Here is a 22,774-nt window from a genome sequence, read left to right on the forward strand (position 1 = left end):
GCGGATGGATTGCTTGAGTCTAGGAGTTCGTGACCAGCCTGGGCAACATAGCAACGCCTCATCTCTACAAAAATTAGCTGAGCCTGGTGGCACATGCTTGTAGTTCCAGCTACTCAGGAGGCTCAGGTGGGAGGATCACTGGAGTCTGGGAGGTGGAGGTTGCAGTGAACCAAGATCACACCACTGCACTCCAGCCTGAGGGACAGAGCCAGATCTTGTCTCAACAACAACAACAAAACAACAACAACAACAAAAACAGCAAATAAACGTGTTAAAGTTTATGTAACACAAAATTCATCATTTTAACCATTTTAACACATATAGTTCAGGGGCCTTAGTACACTCACAGTGCTGTGCAATTATCATCTCTATCCAAATATTTTCATCACCCCAAAATGAAACACCAGATCCACCTGCCGTCATTCTCCATCCTTTTCTTCCCCTAGCCCCCGGCAAACACTAATCTCTTCTCTGTCTTCATAGATTGGCCTATTCTGGCTATTTCATACAAAAGGAATCATACAACATGTGACCTTTTGTGCTGACTTTGTTTTTTTTTAAACTAAAAGGGTTGACAATTTTATTTTCACATTTCCCAATACAAATGAAAACTGCATCTTTTTTGCCCCACCTCTTCCCTCCAAAACTATTCTCTTTGATAGGACCAGGGAGCAAGTCTTCCTTATGCTGTTTAGAAAACCTACATCACAGCAGCGTGATCTCCTGGTGAAGCAGAACAGGTCATGTAAAACTGATAGAATGAGGCCTCCCCTCTATCCTTATATGTCTGGTCGAGTCATTCCGGGCTGAGTGGGCACCATCATGGGATGGGCAGGAGGTTTCATCACTGGGGGCCCAGGCATCATTGGCATATGGCCTCCCATGGGCAGCCTCATTCCAGGAGCAGGAGGGCCCATCATTGGCATTATGGGACAGACCCCCATATGGGGTGCTGGCATCATACCAGGGCAAGGAGGACCCGGAAGACGGGGCTAGGGGGTAGCTGGTATCACCCCCCGCTGCAGGAGGAGGAGCAGTGAATGGAGTAGGAGGTATCTTTCCTTGTCAGAATGCAGCCGCTGTTTGGTCAGTCAGGCTCTGAGCCTGGTCTTCCATCCATTTCTGACAGTAGTCTTTCACATTCTGTGTTTTCTACCACTGCAGTGTCTTTCTCACAGATGGAGAGTCATGGGAAGTATGTACCGCAGTAGTCACAATAAAACTTGGGCATGGTGCTCTGCAGGCCGTTGCCCACTCCATTCCTGTGCTGACTTCTTTTACTTAGCACAGTGTTTCCTAAGTTCACCCATGCTGCAGCAGGTGTCAGTATTTCGTTCCTTTTCAGGGCTGAATAGCGTTCCATTCTATGGATATATCCTATTTGGTTTATCTATTGGGATAACCAATTGACTTTTGATGAACAACCCAAATGTCAGCTGATTGACTTTGGGGTTGTTTGTACCTTTGGCTATTATGAACAGAGCTGCTATGAATATTCAGTTTCTTTCTGTATAAAATAGGTATCAAAAATTGCCATCCTGGCTGAGTCAAGGGCTGTCATGAAACTCAAATGAAGCAGCACAGAAGAAAGTTCTCTGGGACCACCTGGCCTTGTGCAAGTGTAGAGTGGAAGTTGGTGGTGGTGTTACAGTTAAGGTCATGATTATGGTTATTGACAGGCTCGGCTATCCTGGCATCAGGGAGGGAGAGGAAGGATCCCAGGCCTGAGCTCTCCCTCAATACCAGCTTGTCACCCAGTGCCCAGCGCTGGTCCATTTGGCAGAGGCCAGCTGCTTACAAGTTGTATTAGTCTGTTTTCACACTGGTGATAAAGACATATGGCTGGGTGTGGTGGCTCACGCCTGTAATCCCAGCACTTTGGGAGATCGAGGCAGGTGGATCACTTGAGCTTCAGGAGTTTGAGATCAGCTGGCCAACATGGTGAAACCCAGTCTCTACTAAAAATACAAAAATTAGCCAGGTGTGGTAGCAGGTACCTGTAATTCCAGCTACTCAGGAGGCTGAGGCAGGAGAATTGCTTGAACCTAGTAGGTGGAGGCTGCAGTGAGCTGAGATTGTGCCACTGCACTCCAGCCTGGGCAACAGAGTGAGACTCTGTCTCAAAAAAAGAAAAAAAAAAAAAGAGACATACCCAAGACTGAGGAATGTATAAAGAAAAAGAGATTTAATGAACTCACAGTTCCATGTGGCTAGAAAGGCCTCACAATCATGGCGGAAGGTGAAAGGCACATCTTACATGGGGCAGTCTGAGAGACATGAGAGCCAAACAAAAGGGGCTTCCCCTTGCAAACCATCACATCTTGTGAGACTGATCACTACCACAAGAACAGTATGGGGGAAATTACCAGATTCAATGATCTCCACCAGGTCCCTCCCACAATACATGGGAATTGTGGGAGATGCCATTCAAGATGAGATTTGGGTGGGGACACAGCCAAATCATACCACAGGTATATCTAGATATCAGTGCTTGGTCATTCAGATATAGCAATCAGGGCAAAGGGCCAGTTAACGATAATTTGCTTTTGAGTTCTGCATCATTATTTGGTCTTGTTACCTGTGGGTGTGAGTTGGACGGAATAAATTTTGAAGAAATCTGCTGGGTGAGGTGCATTTAGACAGCTAAGACAGGGAGTGACTGGGGTTATTGAGAAACTCCCTAGTGCTCTAGGCTAGATACAACGACAGTGCAGAACAGTTTTACTTATTTACTCCCTTCATCTTTTTCAAGTGCCTGCTCTCTGTATCTTGAGCTGGGAACACAAAGGAAAGGGAAGACATCATTCATAGTCCCAGATTGAGGAAAAGGGCTTGTGGAACTGGAGGGTATTTGTAAAGCAAATCACTCCAAAAAATTATCTAAATTGCCATGGTGCAGAGATGCAGAGGGCATACACACATATTTAAAGAGAGGGTTTAGTGAAATTAATAGAAAAGTCTCCTGGGAAGTGAGTGCTCACTTAGAAAAGGGAAGGCTGGGTGGGGCGCGGGGCTCATGCCTGTAATCCCAGCACTTTGGGAGGCCAAAGCAGGCAGATCACCTGAGGTCGGGAGTTCAAGACCAGACTAACCAACATGGAGAAACCCCATATCTACTAAAAATACACAATTAGCTGGGCGTGGTGGCACATCCTGTAATCCCTGCTACTTGGGGAGGTTGTGGTGAGCTGAGATCGTGCCATTGCACTCCAGCCTGGGCAACAAGGGTGAAACTTGAAAAAAAAGAAAGAGAGAGAGAAGGAAGGAAGGAAGCAAGGAAGGAGGGAAAGAAAGAAAAAGAAAGAAAGAAAAGAAAAGAAAGAGAAGAAAAAGAAAAGGGAGGGCTAGAGATGGATATATATTACTCCAGCAATCCAAGAGTCTCTGCTCAGGCGGTCAGGGCCCACAGCCCATCTGTTGTGACATCTACCCACTTTCTGGGACATACTGTGGTATGTGGGGTTGAAGTGTTGCTCCCTGTCTGCCAAATGGCAGTCCCATCTGCCCAGCCAACCACTACTACACAACCCTAGAGCCTTCTTCCCCGTTCCCACTCCCACACCAAGATCACATGGAAGAGAGCAAGCGAAGCCAGAGCTACAGATTTCGGGTCCTTGCAGCCAGTTGGGGGCTGCTGTATTTTCAGTTCTTGCTTTGACCAGCCCTGGCCCCAATGTGTTCATGGGAGTATATTCAACGGCATCTTACTGATCCGGGCTGTAATTCTGTCATTGCTCTTAAGCTGTTGAATACAACATACAACTTCCTTGTGGATCCTGACTCTCACTCCCCTGATCTTTGCCAGCCTTTGCTGGCACCTTCTTCCTGTCATCGCCAGCTTATTTTCTTGTTCCTGCCTCTAAAGTGGAGTTATTTCCCAAGGTTGCCCAAGACTCTCTACTCCTTTGCCTGTACTCTTTCCCTTGGTGGCAGTGTATACTTTCTCCATCTCGACAGCCATCTCTAGTTGTTGAACTCTACATTCGTAGCTCCCTCTCTGACCCTCTTTTAAGCTCTAGAAAGGCTTCTGATCACTATATGACCACCATATCCCAAGTTCAACCTGCTGAATCCAAACCCATAATCTTGTTTCTAAAACTAGCTTTCTTATTTCTGCATCATGAAACTTTAGGTACTCAGCAAGGAACCTCAGAAGCCTCTTTTATTTCTCCCTTCCCACCCTCCCCAAACCAATCCACTGTCCACGTCTGTCAATTCTACCTCTGAGAGGAGGCTCATGTTCACCCCAACCATCACGTACAGATCCTTCACATTACCATAGACCTCATGTGATTTCATTCAGCAAGGAGTGTTTAACTAGTTGATTACTAGGGCAAATTAGAGTATGTAGTACAGTTAGTCTGGTTCTGACTCACCATGAATTCCCATAACTGAGAAGACTACTTGAACCCGGGAGGTTGAGGCTACAGTGAGCCATGATCGTGCCACTGCACTCCAGCTGGGTGACAGCATAAGACCCTGTCTCAAAAAAAATTTTTTTTGGCTGGGCATGGTGGCTCACACCTGTAATCCCAGCACTTTGGGAGGCTGAGGTGGGTGGATCACTTGAGGTCAGGACTTTGAGACCAGCCTGGCCAACATGGTAAAACCCCGTCTCTACTGAAAATACAAAAATTAGCCAGGCCTGGTGGCACCTGCCTGTAATCCCAGCTACTCAGGACGCTGAGACAGGAGAATCACTTGAAGCCAGGAGGTGGAGGTTGCAGTGAGCCAAGATGGCACCACTGCACTCCAGCCTGGGCGAGAGAGAGACTCCATCTCAAATCAGCAACAACAACAACAACAAAACAACCAGTTTCCCACACTATTCTCTGAGAACAGAGAATATTCTGGTTTTCCTGGACTTTCTTCTCCCTTATTAACCTGTCTTCAGTTGGAGAGTAGAAAGCAAACATATTAGACAAACACGGCAGAGCTGCCTGGTTCGTCTGAGTATCTATTTGGGAAAGCTGGAAGAATTTGCACCAAGACTTATTGGAAGTCATCTTCTTTTCCATACCTATATTTCCTGCTTTTTTCCCCATTATTATAATGAGCATGTGTGGACAGTGGGGTGAGAAAAAAATAATCTTTTTCAGATTAATGTATTTACTTATGTAAGCGACACATAGCTATATATTACTGTATAAAAGATGTACAGATCAGGGGCAGGAGGTGACCACAGGGGTCATGAAGGACCTTTTCTAGGGTGATGGAAATATTCTTCTATACCTTGATTTTTGGCTATAACATGATGGTACATATTTGTCAAAACTCATAGAACTATATACCTCAAGGGATGAATTTTACAGTGTGTAAGTTATACCTCAATAAACTTGACTTAAAATACAAGCATTATACAATAGAGAAGTTTATAGAGTGAGAGAGCCGTGTCCTCTCTCAGCCCTCCCTGCCCAGCTCAGTCTTCCCAGTTCCATTTCCCTGACAAGAGGCAGCCACAACACACAGTTTAGCATATTTCCTTCTGGTCTCACCCACTCATCCTGGACCTCACATACATTTTTTAATTACAGAAGTTTCAAACTTAAAGAGAAAGTACAAGCATCATACAATGATCGCTGTTAAACTCTGCACCTAGATTTGCATAATTGTTAACCTTTATCTCTGTTTGCCTCTCTCTTTCTCGCCCTCTCTCTCTCTGTCTCTCTCTCTCTCTCTCTCACACACACACACACACACACACACACACACAGAGTGAGAGAGAGACAGAGGCGTCTATGTACATACTTTTTTCTGAACCATTTTGAGTAAATTATAGTCACTGTACATTTTACCTCTAAATACTTTAGCAGGTGTCTCTTAAGAACCAGGATGCTTTTTTCCCCCCATAACCACAATACAATTGTCATTCTCAGAAAAATTTTAACACTAGTGTGACATCTAATATATAATCCATATTCAAATTTTATCTATTATCCAAAGAATGCCTTTAAAAAAAAAAGCTGATTTTGCTTTAAAGTCCAGGGCCTTATAATAAAATATCCACATTGCATTTAGTTGTCATTTCTCTTTAGTTTCCTTTAAGTTAGAACAGTTTTTCAGATCCTTCTTTTGTCTTTTGTGACATGGACATTTCTGAAGAGTCCAGGACATTTCTGAAGAGTCAAGGTTATTTATTTATTTATTTATTTTTGAGACAAAGTCTCGCATTGTTGCCAGGCGCCAGGCTGGAGTGCAGTGGCGTGATCTCGGCCCACTGCAACCTTCGCCTCCCAGGTTCGAGCAATTCTTCTGCCTCAGCCTCCCGAGTAGCTGGGGCTACAGGCACATACCACCATGCCCAGGTAATTTTTGTATTTTTTAGTAGAGTTGAGGTTTCACCACATTGGCCACGATGGTCTCGATCTCCTGACCTTATGATCCGCCCGCCTCAGCCTCCCAAAGTGCTGGAATTACAGGTGTGAGCTACCATGCCTGGCATGAGTCAAGGTTGTTTTGTAGGAGGTAGCCCAATTTGGATCTTCCTGATAGTTTCCTTATTACCAAATGCAATTACAACATTTTCAGCAGGAATACTACATAGGATATATCGTGTCCTTCCTGGTGCCTCATATCAGGAAGCACATGAGATCAGTTTGTTCCATTATTGGTGATTTTAACTGTAATCATTTGGTTAGGATCATGTCTACCAGATTTCCTCACTGTAGAGGTACATTTTCTCCTTTGTAATTAATAAAAGTCTATGGGATGATAAGTGAATATGATCTCACATAAAGATATTTACTTACCATCTCACAGATTTTTTTATCTTACTAGGAGACTAAGTAAATATCCTATAATAATGTTCTTGCCTGAATTGGTGATTTCTGATTGTAATACAGTGATTTTCTAATTCTATCACGTCTTATGCATTTATTTGCTGAAGTTATTTTATTGAAAAAAAAAACCCAAACTTTTTCTTATAATCCATTTCTCCCATTATTCATTTTGCCACTCAAGTTAATCCAAATTTGGCCAGTCGGAGCCCCTTCAATCTGGCTGTATTTTTTTGTTCTTTTGTCAAGTCTCTACCAGCTTTTTTTTAACTTTTTTTTTTTTTTTTAGAGATAGGGTCTAGCTATGTTGCCCAGGCTGGTCTCAAACTCCTGAGCTCAAGTAATCCTCCCACCTTGGCCTCCCAAAGTACTGAGATTACAGGTGTGAGCCACCACACCTGGCCATCCCTATCAGCTTTTAAGTACTTCCTTACTTTCTGGCATAAAAAGATAGTATGGACTCTCCTCGTACTTTCTCTGTTCCAGCTCTGAACTCATCACTTCTCTCAAGAACCTTAGTTTCTTTTAGTGGGGAGTTGGATTTTGCAAATAAAATCAGAGCACTATGTGTGCTCATTGCTAGAGAGGTATCATTGCTTCCTGGAGCTTTCAATGTCCCCAAAAAGAAAATTTCTTTCTTTTTTTTTTTTTTTTTGAGACGGAGTTTTTGCTCTTGTTACCCAGGCTGGAGTGCAATGGCGCGATCTCGGCTCACCGCAACCTCCGCCTCCTGGGTTCAGGCAATTCTCCTGCCTCAGCCTCCTGAGTAGCTGGGATTACAGGCACGCGCCACCATGCCCAGCTAATTTTTTGCATTTTTAGTAGAGACGGGGTTTCACCGTGTTGACCAGGATGGTCTCGATCTCTTGACCTCGTGATCCACCCGCCTCGGCCTCCCAAAGTGCTGGGATTACAGGCTTGAGCCACCGCGCCCGGCCAAGAAAATTTATTTCTTAAAAGATTCTGAGTTCATACTGATCCCTGTGGTTCAAATCCAATACCACTGGATTCTTCTTCTCCTTCCATTCCATATTATTATCTCTCTTATCCTACAATGGTTTCCAACAAACATCATCATAGATACTTATTTGCATAAGCCTACAATAGACACAAGATATGTACAGAATTGTTACACAAGTACTATGACAAACATATTACATCAATTTCAGAAGTTTGGGGCAGTTCTTGTCATCAGATATATCCCTCCAGAATTGTATAATGACTTTTGGGGCCCTTTCTGTGTAGGAAGACATTAAATATTGTATTTTATGACTCTATTGTTATAAAGAACATAATCTAACTGGGTTCATCATTATATAGTAATTACTATCATGTTTCTTGTTTTCTTCTGAGTTTTTGGAGGTGTGTAGCTTACTAACTTGGCCTGTATTTTTTACCATGGCAAAATATGCATAGCATAATATCTATAATTTTAACTATGTATAAGTGTACAATTCAGTGGCATTATATATGTCTGGCTTATTTCACTAAGCATAACGGTTTTGAGGTCCATTCTTGTAGCGTACATCAAAACAATGTTGTGTAACCATAACCACCAATATGGTTTGGATTTGTGTCCCTGCCCAAATCTCATATTGAATTGTAACTGCCAGTGTTGGAGGAGGGGTCTGGTGGGAGGAGACAGGATCACGGGGGCGGATTTCCCCCTTGCTGTTCTTGTGGTAGTGAGTTCTCATGAGATCTTGTTGTTTGAAAGTGTGTGGCACCTCCGCCTTCACTATCTTGCTCTGCCATGTGAAGAGTGCCTGCTTTTCCTTTTGCCTTCCACCATGATTATAAGTTTCCTGAGACCTTCTCAGCCATGCTTCCTATACAGCCTGTTGAACCATGAGCCAATTAAACCTCTTTTCTTTATAAATTACCCAGTCTCAGGTAGTTCTTTATAGCAATTCGAGAACTGACAAATACAACCACTATACCCAAAACCTTTTCGTTTTCAACAAAAACTCTGCACCCATTAAGTAACAATTCCCCTTTATCCCTCTCCCCAGCCCCTGGCAACCCCTATTCTCCTTTCTGCCTCTATGAATTTGCATATTCTAGGTACATAATATAAGTGGAGTCATACAATATTTGTCCTTCTGCGTCTGGCTTATTTCACTAAGCATAATGGTTTTGAGGTTCTTTCATGTTGTAGCATACATCAAAACTTTAATTGTTTTCATGGCTGAATAATATTCCACATATGGCTGCGTACCTTTGGTTGATCCATTCATCTGCTAATGGACACTTGCATTGTTTCCACCTTTTGGCTATTGTGACTAATGCTGCTATGAACATTGGTGTACAGGAGCTGAAGTTCCTGCTTTTGGTTCTTTTGAATACATGTCTAAGAGTGAAATTGCTGGGTCAATAGTCCTATGTTTAACCTTTTGAGAAACTGCCTGTTTTCTACAGTGGCTGCACCATTGTACATTCTCTCCAGCAGTGCACGAGGGTTCCAATTTCTGCACATCTTCACCAATAATTGTTATTTCTATTTTAAAAATCATACCCATCCTAGTGTCTCTTCTGATGTTAAAGAAAGTAAAATTGGCTGGGCATGGTGGCTCACACCTGCCATCCTAGCACTTTGGGAGGCCAAGGCGGGTGGATCACCTGACATCAGGAGTTTGAGACCAGCCTCACTAACATGGTGAAACCTTGTTTCTACTAAAAATATAAAAATTGGCTGGGCATGGTGGTGCATGCCTGTAATTTCAGCTACTTGGGTGGCTGAGGTAAGAGTATCACTTGAACCCAGGAGATAGAGGTTGCCCAGAGCCGAGATTGTACCATTGCACTCCAGCCTGGGTGACAAGAGTGAAACTCTGTGGCCAAAAAAAATAAAAAAGAAAGAAAGAAAGAAGGAAAGAATGAAAGAAAGAGGGAGGGAAGAAAGAAAGAAGAAAGAAAGAAAAAGAAAGAAAGAAAGAAGGAAAGAAAGAAAGAAAAGAAAGAGAGAGAAAGAAAGAAAGAAAGACAGAAAGAAAGAAAGAAAGAAAGAAAGAAAGAAAGGAAGGAAGGAAGGAAGGAAGGAAGGGAAGGGAAGGAAAGTAAAATTAATACCTGTTTGTGGTCCTTAAAAGTGTCGTGAATACAGGTGGTACATGCCTATAGCCCCAGCTACTGGGGAGGCACAGGTGACAGGCACCCTTGAGGCCAGGAGTTTGAGTCCAGCTTAGGCAACATAGCGAGACGCCAAATTCCCCCACCAATAAAAAGTATCATGGGACCTGCCTGATGAAGTTAATCCTACATCTCACTGACAGTACCTGATTAAGTACAGTGCTCAAAACAAGTGCGGATTCACTTTTTCTTCAGTGTGGTTGTCATCTGTTTGGTGTATATACAGTCCTGTGCTGCTTAACAATCCAAATCCATATGAGAAATGCATTGCTGGGTGATTTTGTCACTATGTGAACATCATAGTATCTACTTACACAAACCCAGATGGTGTAGCCCACTACACAGCGAGGCTATGTCATAAGAGGCTATGGACCTGTACCGCATGTTACTGTACTGAATGCTATATGCAGTTGGAATATGGTGATAATTATTTGCGTACCTAAATAGAAAAGATACAGTAAGAATGTGGTATAATCTTATGGGACCACTGTCATACATGTAGCCGTGGTTGACCAAAACATCAATATCTGTCTGCAGCACAAGACTATACCTAGTTTCCACTGTTCCTGTTGTATTCAGTTTTAGGGATTTCCCCCCATGCTTGTGAATTCAATATTATTATTATTATTATTATCTTTTGAGACAGACTCTTGCCCTGTTGCCCAGGCTAGAGTGCAAAGCTGTGATCTCCGCTCATTGCAACCTCCGCCTGCTGGGTTCAAGCGATTAGCCTCCCGAGTAGCTGGGATTACAGGTGCATACCACCATGGCTGACTAATTGGCTGGGTGTGGTGATGTGTGCTTGTAGTCCCAGCTACTTGGGAGGCTGAGGCAGGAGAATTGCTTGAACCCACGAGGTGGAGGTTGTAGAGAGCCAAGATCGTGCCACTGCACTCAAGCCTGGGCGATAGAATGAGACTCCATCTCAAAAAAAAAAAAGAGACAGAGGTGAGATCAATAGAATCTGTCATTGTTAAAATGTTAATAAGGGTATATCAGAAACAAAATTTTCTCCAATAAATTTGACGATGAGATAAAATAGATGAATTGAAAGACACAAACTACCAAAGCTTATTCAAGAAGACATAGATCACCTAAATAGCCCTATACCTATTAACAAAATTGAATTTATAGTTTAAAATGTACTCACCAAAGAAATTTTAGATGGCATCACTGGTTAATTCTATTGAATATTGGCTTCACTGGTAGTTTTATCAAATCTTTTTTTCAATATCTCTCATAAGGAAAAATACCAAATATTTAAGGAAGAAATAATACCATTCTAGACAAACTCTTCCAAGATTTGAAGAAGTAACAATACATTCCAACTCATATTTTGAAGTCAAGATAACTCTTATACAAAACCAGAAAAAAAAAAAAACATTATAACATTAGACTAGGTGTGGTAGCTCATGCCTGTTAATTCCAGTACTTTGGGAAACCAAGGTGGGAGGACCTCTTGAGACCAGGGGTTTAAGAACAGCATGGGCAACATAGTGAGACCCTGATTCTATAACAAGCAAAACAATTAGACTGGTATAGTGGCACATACCTGGTATCCCAGCTACTTAGGAAGCTGAGGCAGGAGGATCACTTGAACCCAGGAGTTTGAGGTTATAGTGAACTATGATCATGCCACTACACTCTAGCCTGGGTGACAGAGCAAGACTTTGTCTCTAAAACAAAACAAAACAAAACAAAAACATTACAAAGAAGTAAAACTACAGACCAATTCATCAACATTATTGCAAAAATTCTTAACAAAACTTATGCAAATCAAATACAAAAATATATTTAAGGGATAATACATCATGAATAAAGGCGTTGTATTTCAGGAATTCAAGCTTGATTTAACAATAGAAACTTAATAATATTCACTGTATTAACAAACCAAAAAATGTAAAGCCATGCAATCCTCTCAATAAGTACAAAAAAAGCATTTGACAAAATACCGTCAAATCCATTTCCATCATCCGCTCATATCCACTCATCAAAGGAGGAATTGAAGGGAACATCTTCAACCCAATAAACAATATCTACAAAATCCAACAGCTAAATCAAATGTAATCGTAAATGACTGATTTATTCCCCCTAATTTCAGAAAGAATGCAAGGATTTCGTTCTTACCACTTTTATTCAACATTATACTAAATATTACACCCAATGCAATGGGCAACAAAAAGAAGTAAAAGACATTCAGATTGGAGAGAAAGAAGTCAAATTGTCTTTATTGGGAGATGACATAACTCAGTCTTTCATGATTAAGTGTGATGTTAACTGTGGGTTATCTGTAGATGTCTTTTACCAGGTTAAAGAAATTCTCTTTTAATCCTAGCTTGTCTCATGGTTTTATCATGAAGGGTACTGAAGTTTGTTAAGTGCTCATTTTGCATCTACTAAATATGTGTTTTTTTCCTTTATCTTATTGATATGACATATTATTCATTTCCAAACATTAAATGAACTTTGCATTCCTAGGATTAAACCCACTTGGTTGTGTTGTATAACCAACACAACATACATGCTGTTGGATTTGGTTTGCTAGTATTTTGTTGAGGCTTTTGTTTATGAATCCACAAGAGATGTTGGTCTATAATTTTCTTTTCATGTGATGCCTTTGGTATCAGAGTGGTATTGGCATCATAATGAATTAGGAAGTGTTACCTCCTCTCTTATTTTTTTGATGAATTGCAAATAATTGGTATAAATTCTCTAATTGTTTGGCAGAATTCACCAGCGAATCTCAGCTTTGGCATTTCTTTGTGGATAGTTTTAAAAATTACTAATTCAGTACCTTAACCTGTGGTAGGTCTATTCAGATATTCTATTTCTCCTTGAGTCAGTTTTGATACTTTGTGTTTTTCTAGGAATGTGTCCATTTTCTATATGTTATCTAATTTGTTGGCATACAGTTGATCTTAGTATTTCCTAATAGCCCTTTTATTTCTGTAAGGTTGTAATAATGCTGTCCCTTTATTACTGATTTTCATAATTTGAGTTCTCTGTCTCTCTGTCTCTCTCTCCCTCCCTTCCTCTTTAGTCTAGCTAAAGATTTGTCCATTTTGTTGATCTTTTCTAAGAACCAACTCTTGGTTTTGTTGATTTTCTCTATTATTTTTTAGTCTCTATTTCATTACTGTCTACCTTAATCTTTATTATTTTCTTCCTCTGCTTGCTTTGGATTTAGCTTACTCTTCTTTTTGTAGTTTCTTAAGGTGTAAATTTAGGTTATTGGTTTGAGATCTTTTTTCTTTTTAAACATAGGTATTTATAGCTATAAATTTTCCTTTAAGCATTGTCTTCAATACAACCCATAAGTTTTTGGAGTGTTTTGTCTTCAGCTGCATTCATTTCAAAGTATTTTCAAAACATCATGTACCCGATAAATATGTACAATTATTATATGTCAATTAAAAAGAAAAGAAAAAAATACGAATTTCTTAACTGGCCCACTTGTTATTTAAAAGTGTGCCGTTCAGCTGGGTGCAGTGGCTTATGCCTGCAATCCCAGCACTTTGGGAAGCTGAGGCGGGTGGATCACCTGAGGTCAGGAATTCAAGACCAGCCTGGCCAACATGGTGAAACCCTGTCTCCACTAAAAACGACAAAAATTAGCTGGGTGTGGTGATGCATGCTTGTAATCCCAGCTACTTGGTAGGCTGAGGCAGGAGAATCGCTTGAACCTGTGAGGCAGAGGTTGCAGTGAGCTGACATCCCGCCGCTGCACTCCAGCCTGGGCAACAGAGGGAAACTCTGTCTCAAAAAGAAAAAAAAGTGTGCTGTTTAATATCCACATATTTATGAAGTTCTCAATGTATATTTTGTTGTTAATTTATTTCTTTCTTTTCCCTTCCCTCCCCTGTCCTCCCTTCTCCTTCCTCTGTCCCTCCCGTCCTGCACCCCTCCCCTCCACTCTACTCTCCTTTCCTTTCCCTTTGAGATAATGTCTTGCTCTGCCACCAGGCTGGAGTTTAGTGGCATGACCATGGCTGTAAGAAGCTTCAGTCTCCTGGGCTCAAATGATCCTCCCACCTCAGCCTCTTGAGTTGCTAGGACTACAGGCATATGCCACCACTCTGGGTAATTTTTAAGTTTTTTGTAGACATGGGGTCTCACTCTGTTGCCCCGGCTAATCTCGAACTTCTGGGCTCAAGCAATCCTCCCACCTCAGCCTCCCAAAGTGCTGGGATTACAGATGTGATCCACTGTATCTGGCTGTTAATTTCTAATTTTACTCCATGGTGATCAGAGAACATACTTTGTATAATTTCAATCCTTTTTGAAATTACTGAGATTATTTTTATGGCCTAAAATACGATCTGTCCTGGAGAATGTCCCACATGCACTTGAGAAGAATGTGTATTCTGCTGTTGTTAAATGGAGTGTTCTAGATAAAAAAGTTCAACTTTTATTACATCTCATTGTTTTGGTTTTAAATGATTTTTAAAAGGTGCAAAATAGTAATGCTCTCCTTCGACTCATTTTCAGCTTATATAAGCCTTTTCCCCCTTGCGTTCTGTTTGTTGTGGCTTGATGCTAACAATATTTCCTTAAAGGTCTAAAGGAAATGTTTTCTTCTGACATAATACTCTTTGCACTGCAGAAAGTCTTTTCTTTGGCATTTTAGTTACTGGCCTAACAAATTTTATGTCTTATCAAATAATTCCTATGACATCGTTATTAAGTTTTGGTTTGCTTAGAAAAATCTGAGATTAAAAAAACTTTTTTTCAATTAAGATTATTACATCTGTGCATCTTTCTGTATGTGCTTTTAAAGTCCTTGTAACATTGAGTTACAGGGCTTTGACTCCTGGGTCTAAAAGGGACATCAAGTCCTGCTAACTCTTAAACCCTGATAGCAATTAAAGCATCATATTCAGGTCCAGTAGAAGATGCCAATCAAAATAAACTGCATTCCTAAGACACAGGGCCAGAAATTAAAGGTACGCAACTCCTCAAGGCCCAGGGATGAACACAGAAGAGGCGGGTGCATGAGATTTTAAGAGCCAATTTTAAGAGATAAAAGTTCAGTTTCTCTATAAATTAACCATCAATGTCAAAGGCACACTGATGCAACACCAGCACATGATGCCAGATTAACAAGGTTTTCTTGAAGCATTAACTGACTCCTTATTAAAGGTTATAAAGGTTATGAAAAGGCTTATGGATGTTAGATCTTATGGTCAAAATTAACATTTTATAGATTGTTTATAAAATTTTGAAAAACAAATTTAATTGGCTTCATGCTGTTTTTATTATGGTTTATTGTTTGGAAAATTAAGTCCCTTCTATCAAAGAATAAAGGTTTTCATCTTTAAAAAAAAATCTTTATCGCTTTGGTTAAATAAATCACTTATTTTATATTGACCTATGATCCTGTTCTATGATATCAAGTATTTTAAACCTTTGATATTTGACAGACTTTTCAAAATCAAATTATACATGTCTTTTTCTGACCTAATTAATCCTTTTAGATGTTAGGTTTCCAAAAATGACATGTTTGGTTTATTTGGTATAAAAATTATACAGGAAGCATTGTCAAACATGAAATGGTTTGATTTCCTTTGGGCTGTATTTGTATAAATATCTTATTGGTATGTGTTCCAAAATTATGAGAACTCCTATATTCTGTTATGACTCAGTGTACATTATTAGTAATAATAATTGTTATGTTAAATTTTTGTGTGCCACAGAGGTAATAAATTTCCTTGTCAATTGTATCTTTGACTATGGTTATTCTAAAAGTTTTTGTCACCCATGGACAATTGTCTTGTTTTGGTCCTCCCTAGAAGGTGGTTTTATAATCTGTTATAAAACTCTAATAGGTGCTCTTGAATGCAGGTTTCTGATAATTTTGGAGATTGTGACATCAGAATAGAAGAAAAACTTTCAGGACTCACAGAAAGCTGAAATGTTCATGAATATCAAGCAGAACTATAATTAACTGCATGGATTGAACTAACAGATGACTGAAGTAATCTTTTTGATTTTTTGCTTAAAATGTTACTGATGATGTTTTGTTTCATTTTTCAGAGTCAAAGGAACTTTTCTTTTGCACTATTGACAGCTTTTAACAATTAAGTATACTCCTACAAACAAAATTTGGAGCATATTTGTTTCTCTCTACCTGATTTCTCCAGAATTTGGAAACTATTTTGACTATTCTTAACTTATGGCTATATAGTTATTTGCATAAGTACAATAAGAATATGTTTTCATTTGTAACAGGACATGATTGGAGAAACTGGTTATTTCACCAAACTTTCACTGTAATGGTGTGCTTTCCGTTAAGGAATCAAACTGGACTTACAGAGCTAATAAAAGCCCCTTGGGAAAACTGGCTCATACCTTATCTACACAGTCCCTGTACAGGGTTCTTAACCTGTGGTAAGAAACGAATGTCACTTTCTGAAAAGCCCAGGATCCCCAAGTTATCTTGGGATCTCAAGAGGAGAGGAATTCACCCAACTCATAGGTATTTGATGATACAAATCCATGGCTGGGCTTGGCTTTAAAAAAAATTTTATCTGAGATTCCTTCTATGAAACAAAGTTCCATCAAAGCCAATTTACAAAGCCCATGTGAAGAACAATTATTTTATCTGCACTTTATACAAATAATCTGGCCAAATATAATAAAGCAAATCGGTCCTACTATGATTTGTCTTTAGTAAAAATGGGAAACTGGAGAGAGAAAAATTCTATTTCAAAAACTAAAGTACATCTGTTATTAGATTCTAGTCTTGCCTATTTATTTTTATTATTTTCTACAGTTGGGACTGAATTCTAATTTTTCCTGGCTAAAAATCTCCAAAATAATGTTTTCATTTTTTTTCTTTCTTTTCCTTTCCCCCCCCATTTTTCCTAATTTGAAATCACTGAAAACTAAGCTGTGCTTTTGTAAAGCCCTGCAAACTGAAACTAGACAACTTAAACTTCAAAAGAAAATAACAGCAACCTTTTACATACACAAGCCACTTTTATACCTGCCTACTGATATATGGACTTCAGAAAAAGGTGGCTTATTTCGATTTTGCAGGCTTGTTTTTCTGTTTGTTGTTGTTTTTCTCCTTTCTTCCTCCTATTTTCTCTTCACAGGACATGAGACGTCACAATCTGTTAAAAATGAGCTTTCCTAAGAACTCAGGATCCATCTGTTTAGGAATAAACTGTCTTAGCTGTGAGAGAGCAGATGAAATCTGAGACCAGGGATTAATTTTCTTCTAAAAATGCTTTCTCCAAAAAATTTTAAAAACAAAAAGGGGAAATGTGAAAGGAAGATAAATCTTTTGGCCCCAAAATCACTAAGCTAAAGGAAAAAGTCAAGCTGAGAACTGCTTAGGGAAAACCTGCCTCCCATTCTGCTCAAAGTCATCTCTGTGCTCACTGAGGTAAATGCATATCTGATTGCCTCGTTTGGAGAGACTAATCAGAAACTCAAAAGAATGCAACCATTTGTCTCTCACCTACCTGTGACCTGGAAGCCCCCTCTCTGCTTTGAGTTGTCCTGTCTTTTGGGAGGAACCCATGTTCATCTTACATATATTGACTGATGACTCACGTCTCCCTAAAATGTATAAAACCAAGCTCTGCCCTGATCACCTTGGGCACATGTCATCAGGACTCCCTGAGGCTGTGTCACAGGTGCAAGTCGAAATCTAGACTTGGCTCAGATATTTGGGATCCACAGTGTACAATATGTTTTGACATGTATACATTGCGGATTGGCCCATTTAATATTATAAAACGTCCTTCTTTATCACTAGTAACATCCTAGAGACACAGCATTATGCTGTTAGAAGCCGTACTAGTATTTCATTTAGTGCTCTGCATGACTTAGTACAGAGGTTTGTTATTATTATGTACGAAGTTTATTATGTGTGAAGCATTCTATAGTTTTCAATATACACACACATGCTCACATTCTCACTTATTATCTTAGCTTGCCCTCTAAGCTACCAGATCCATATTCAAATTCTTTCTGTCCTTTGGAAATTCTATGGGTAAGTCTTAAATGGAGCAACATATAGCCCCAAGGGCCAAATCCTGGCACAGACCTCAAGGCAGGCGCCTGCTGAGGAAAGATCTTGGCCACACAATGAACTCGTGTGCAGGATGCCCAGTGCCCAGCCAGGATCATGGCCATGCTCCTTCTCTCTGCTGCCACACCCAGCTCTGTAGCTTCCCTGAGCCCAACTACACAAAGAATCTGCCACATTATGCCGGGGATACATCAAGTGGCTTTCCAGCTGAAGCTCAGGAAGGGGAATCTGCAGATCTGCTTGGAGGAAAGGAGAAGTCCTCCAAAATCCCCATTGATAGTTGAGTCTATCAATAACCCATCACTCCAGCATCCGAACACCTACCCCAGGGCCTGGTCTGCACTGCCAGCCTCCCAGGGTGCAGTTGTTGATCGCTAAGAAGCCACCAAGGACTTGGCCACGTCTTCCTCAGCGTTCCCCAAAGGGTGGGATGATCTTCCTGTAATAACATTGAATGCCAAAGTTCACAAAAGCCATTCCCTTTTCAGTTTTTTTCCCCAAGACACTCTGATCATGTCAAAGAGAAAGCGTTTGTTTGTGCTGCTAAGTCTTTAAGCCTAGCTGGAACTGATTAGCAGTAATAGGAGGCAAAGTATACTGGGGTTTCCACTTGCGATAGGAATGTAAACTTTTCATTTTATATGCATTAATTTCAGTTAAAAAGTGAGTCCTTTAAAGAAAGTTTTTGCATATTTAAATAATAATGGGGTGGCAAAATTCATGAGGGTGGTGTCAACTGTGCTCAGAAATCAAAAGTAGTGCCCAGCTGGGCATGGTGGCTCACGCCTGCAATCGCATCACTTTGAGAGGCTGAGGTGGGAGGATCGCTTGAGGCCGGGAGTTTGAGACCAGCCTGGGCAACATAGCGGGACTCCATCTCTATATTTATATTAAAAGAAAACAAAGGCCCCTGTATATGACCTGGGCGAATGGTTCGCACCAAATTATCTGGGCCACGTATGCCCGAACCCAAAGGGGATGGCAGAGGAGACCATTTAAATTGGGGGCTCTGCCAATGTTCCTTAGTCTGAGGGGGCCTGAAAGCAGGTGTCTCAGTGAGGGCACAGGAACAGCAGCCTGCTGTGTGTCACCCCTGGCCTCGGCGTGGGTCTTGCCAAGTACCCGGAGCGCAGCACCACGCTTCACCATTAGGTGGCGGACGCGCGTTCCCAGTATGAGCAGCGCAGATCCCCGGAGTGGCGTGGCCCTTTACAGCCCGAGCGGCCAGAACAGGCTGGGACACGCCTGCCCTCTCGCGGCCCCCTGCCCGAGGGGCCCTGCACACCTGGAGCTGAGGTTGGCGAAGTTAGTCTCAGCCCCCTTCAAAACCAAATCTCAGAGCTGCTTGAGCCACAAGGAAATGAAAATAACCTCTAAAGGAGATTCTTTTTTTTTTTTTTTTTTTTTTTTTTTTTTTTTTTTGAGACGGAGTTTTGCTCTTGTTACCCAGGCTGGAGTGCAATGGCGCGATCTCGGCTCACGGCAACCTCCGCCTCCTGGGTTCAGGCAATTCTCCTGCCTCAGCCTCCTGAGTAGCTGGGATTACAGGCACGCGCCACCATGCCCAGCTAATTTTTTGTATTTTTAGTAGAGACGGGGTTTCACCATGTTAACCAGGATGGTCTCGATCTCTTGACCTCGTGATCCACCCACCTCGGCCTCCCAAAGTGCTGGGATTACAGGCTTGAGCCACCGCAACCGGCCCTCTAATGGAGATCCTTGACCTCATTTTGTGCGCAGACTGGTTATACTGTGGCACTCCTCGCAGAATCAGCTTTCTAAAATCCATGAACTAGATGGGAATACATAACAAGATCTAGGACTTTGGAAAAATGAGCACAAGTGACTTTACCAGACCACTGCAATGACCATAATATGACATGAACAAAACTTCCATTTCTACTGGTTCTGCGAATACCACTATGGTTCATTTGCTGCCTGCATTCATAATTGAAGAAAATCCCAAGGATCACTTAAGGATTTAATTATTTTCCTTTTCAAGCTCAGGGACTCCATAAATTCTGTGCCAACGTCTAAGGAACCTTTGGCGCCTGGCAATTTCCAGACAGGGTGTAAAAGAAAATTAGGAAAAAAAACACCTAGTGAAAATTGAGGCGAGATGGGAGAAACGAGCTGAGCACACCAGACTTCCCTGTCCATTTCCTGTTCTGCCCCAGCTTTAGCGCTCAGGGCCTCCTCAGTATCCACTCTCCACCTTGACCTTCAGGAGCTATAGCAGCACAGGATATGCATGATCCTGGGGTAAATGGCGACTGGGAGGGGGCTAATATATCATCCAGGCTCAATCGTTCGGTTTCCAGACACTGAGACAGAGAAGGGAGTCAGCATCCAGAATATCCGACTCATTCAGGCCAGAGCTAAAGATCCACGCTCCATACCCATTTCTCCATCTCAGACTAGGGGACAATTGGGAGGGAACTGGTAAGCCTCCCCGAGAAAGTGACATGAGCTAAGACTTGGAGGAGTCATGTGGATGTCAGGGGAAGAGCATTTCCCTCTTCCCCTGAGAAGAGGAAGCATGGTGGGAACCATTCACTCAGGTCATGTAGAGGCCTTGCTTTCTTTCCTTTCACATAGAGATGGAGTCCCGCTATGTTGCCCAGGCTGGTCTCAAACTCCCACCCTCAAGCGATCCTCCCACCTCAGCCTCTGAAAGTGATGGGATTGCAGGCGTGAGCCACCATGCCCAGCTGGGCACTGCTTTTGATTTCTGAGCACAGTCAACACCACCCTCACGAATTTTGCCACCCATTATTATTTATTTATCATTATTATGTTTTTGAGACCGAATCTCACTCTGTCGCCCAGCCTGGAGTGCAGTGACGCTATCTCAGCTCACTGCAACCTCTGCCTCCCAGGTTCAAGTGATTCTTTTGCCCCAGCCTCCCAAGTAGCGGGGATTACAGACGCACATTACCACACCTGGCTAATTTTTGTATTTTTAGTCGAGACGGGGTTTCACCATGTTGGCCAGGCTGGTCTCAAACTCCTGACCTCAGGTGATCTGCCCACATCAGCCTCCCAAAGTGCTGGGATTACAGGTGTGAGCCACCGCACCTGACCCCATTATTATTTAAATATGCAATAACTTCAAGAAGAAAAAACAGGCAGTGCAGCAGCACTGGTGGACAAGCCTGGCATGCTTCCAGAAGGAAGTCATGCAGCTGAGGTGGAGTGAAGCATGAATGAGGTCGAGAGGTAGCCGGAGACCCGATCTAGAAAATCATCCTCTTATAAAGACATCAGCTTTTATGCTGTGTGAAATGTGGACCTGGCGTAGAGCTGCTGGTGTTAGAATGTGTTTCCCAAAAGTCCATGTGTTAGAAACTGTGACCTCATGAATGGGTTAATGGATGAATGAGGATTCTGCCGTCACGAATAGATTCATGTTGTCACCATCAGGGGAATGGGTAATCATGGGAATGCCTTTGTTATCAAAGTGAGCTGTCTTTTGCACATGCTTTGTTTTGCCATCTTGCCATGTGATGCCCTCTGCCATGTTAGGATGAAGGTAAAAGACCCTTGCCAGATGGTGGTACCATGTCCTTGGACTTCCCAGCCTCCAGAAGTGTGAGCTAAATAAACTTTTTTGTTTATAGATTACCCAGTCTGTGTATACTGTTAAAGCAACAGAAAACAGACTAAGCGAGGGATTTGAGCAGAGGAAGAATAAAATCTGACTTAGTTTTAATCAAGGTGATTGCATGTTCTGGTTTGCCAGGGCCAGTACCGGCTTACTCCTGCTATCCATTGTAATTATCAACAGCATTTCTTTTTGCTCTTAAAGAAGGGGTCAATTATGGTCACTTTAACAGGATCGCATGACTGCTGTGCTGAGAATGGACTAAAGGGGGCAAAGACAGGAAGAGGGAGACTGGTCAGGATGCCATGGCAAATGATCCAGACAAGAGGCAGCAGCAGCTTTGACCAGGGTGGCAGCAGTGGAAGTGGTGAGAAATGGAGAGAGTGCCAGAATTTAGTTTTTGACATATGGGTTCAAGACATCGATTAGACTTCAAAGTAGTAGCCATTGGCCAAGAGGCAGATGCTGCGTGTCCATGATGAGGCCCTGGTTCCTGTGCTCTGTCCCTTCTGCCTGTTTCTGCCTGGCCCCCACACACTTGTTGAGGCAGTTGGATGTCGGGGAGAAATGATGCTACCATCTGGAGAGGATGGGGACAGCCCTGGCTGTTCTACGAAGAGCCTGGACCAGAGACGCTCATGTCTAATAGTGACCCAGCTCCAGGGAACTGACTCTCCCAGAATTTTCCTGTCCCAACCAGAAGCTCAGGGTTTAGAGCGAAGAGTATGTGGGACAAGTTGTGTTCATAGTTCAATATGAAAATGTTCTTTATTGCCTTTTACTGGGATTTCATACACCCTATATCAAGGATCAGCTATGTAACTTGCAGGGCCTGGTGCAAAATCAAACTGTAGGGTCCTTTCTTCAGAAATGATTAAGAATTTCAAGATGGGGACAGCAGAGCATTAAACCAAGCACAGGGATCTGTGCAATTTCCACAGGTCACACATCCATAAATTCAGCCCTGCCTATAACTGAAAGATGTTTCATAATCACTTCTGGAGCTTAGGAGTGAAGCTCCTGTGGTCTGAGAAAGAGGAGGATATAATCCTAGATTAACAGAACGCTAAATGGCAATTTCCACTTCTACCACCTGAATTGGAAGTATTTATTTGTCTGATGGACACCCTGTTGAAAGTGGGCATTATAATAAAAGGTCACCAGAACCTTCCAGATGATCTTGAAATCTGGGTCAGTCTTCCTGGAGAGGATGCCTACAGAGAC

The 22,774-nt window shown here is 41.8% G+C and overlaps 1 pseudogene; it reads right to left on the reverse strand.

Annotated features, from left to right (window-relative positions):
* Positions 1-779: 779 nt before the first annotated feature.
* LOC116555840 lies at positions 780-1,231 on the reverse strand (annotated as a pseudogene).
* Between the last annotated feature and the right edge of the window lie 21,543 nt (positions 1,232-22,774).

Source organism: Sapajus apella, unplaced genomic scaffold (assembly GCF_009761245.1).
Source record: "Sapajus apella isolate SASKATOON/1434 unplaced genomic scaffold, GSC_monkey_1.0 scaffold15, whole genome shotgun sequence".
NCBI classification, from domain to species: domain Eukaryota; kingdom Metazoa; phylum Chordata; class Mammalia; order Primates; family Cebidae; genus Sapajus; species Sapajus apella.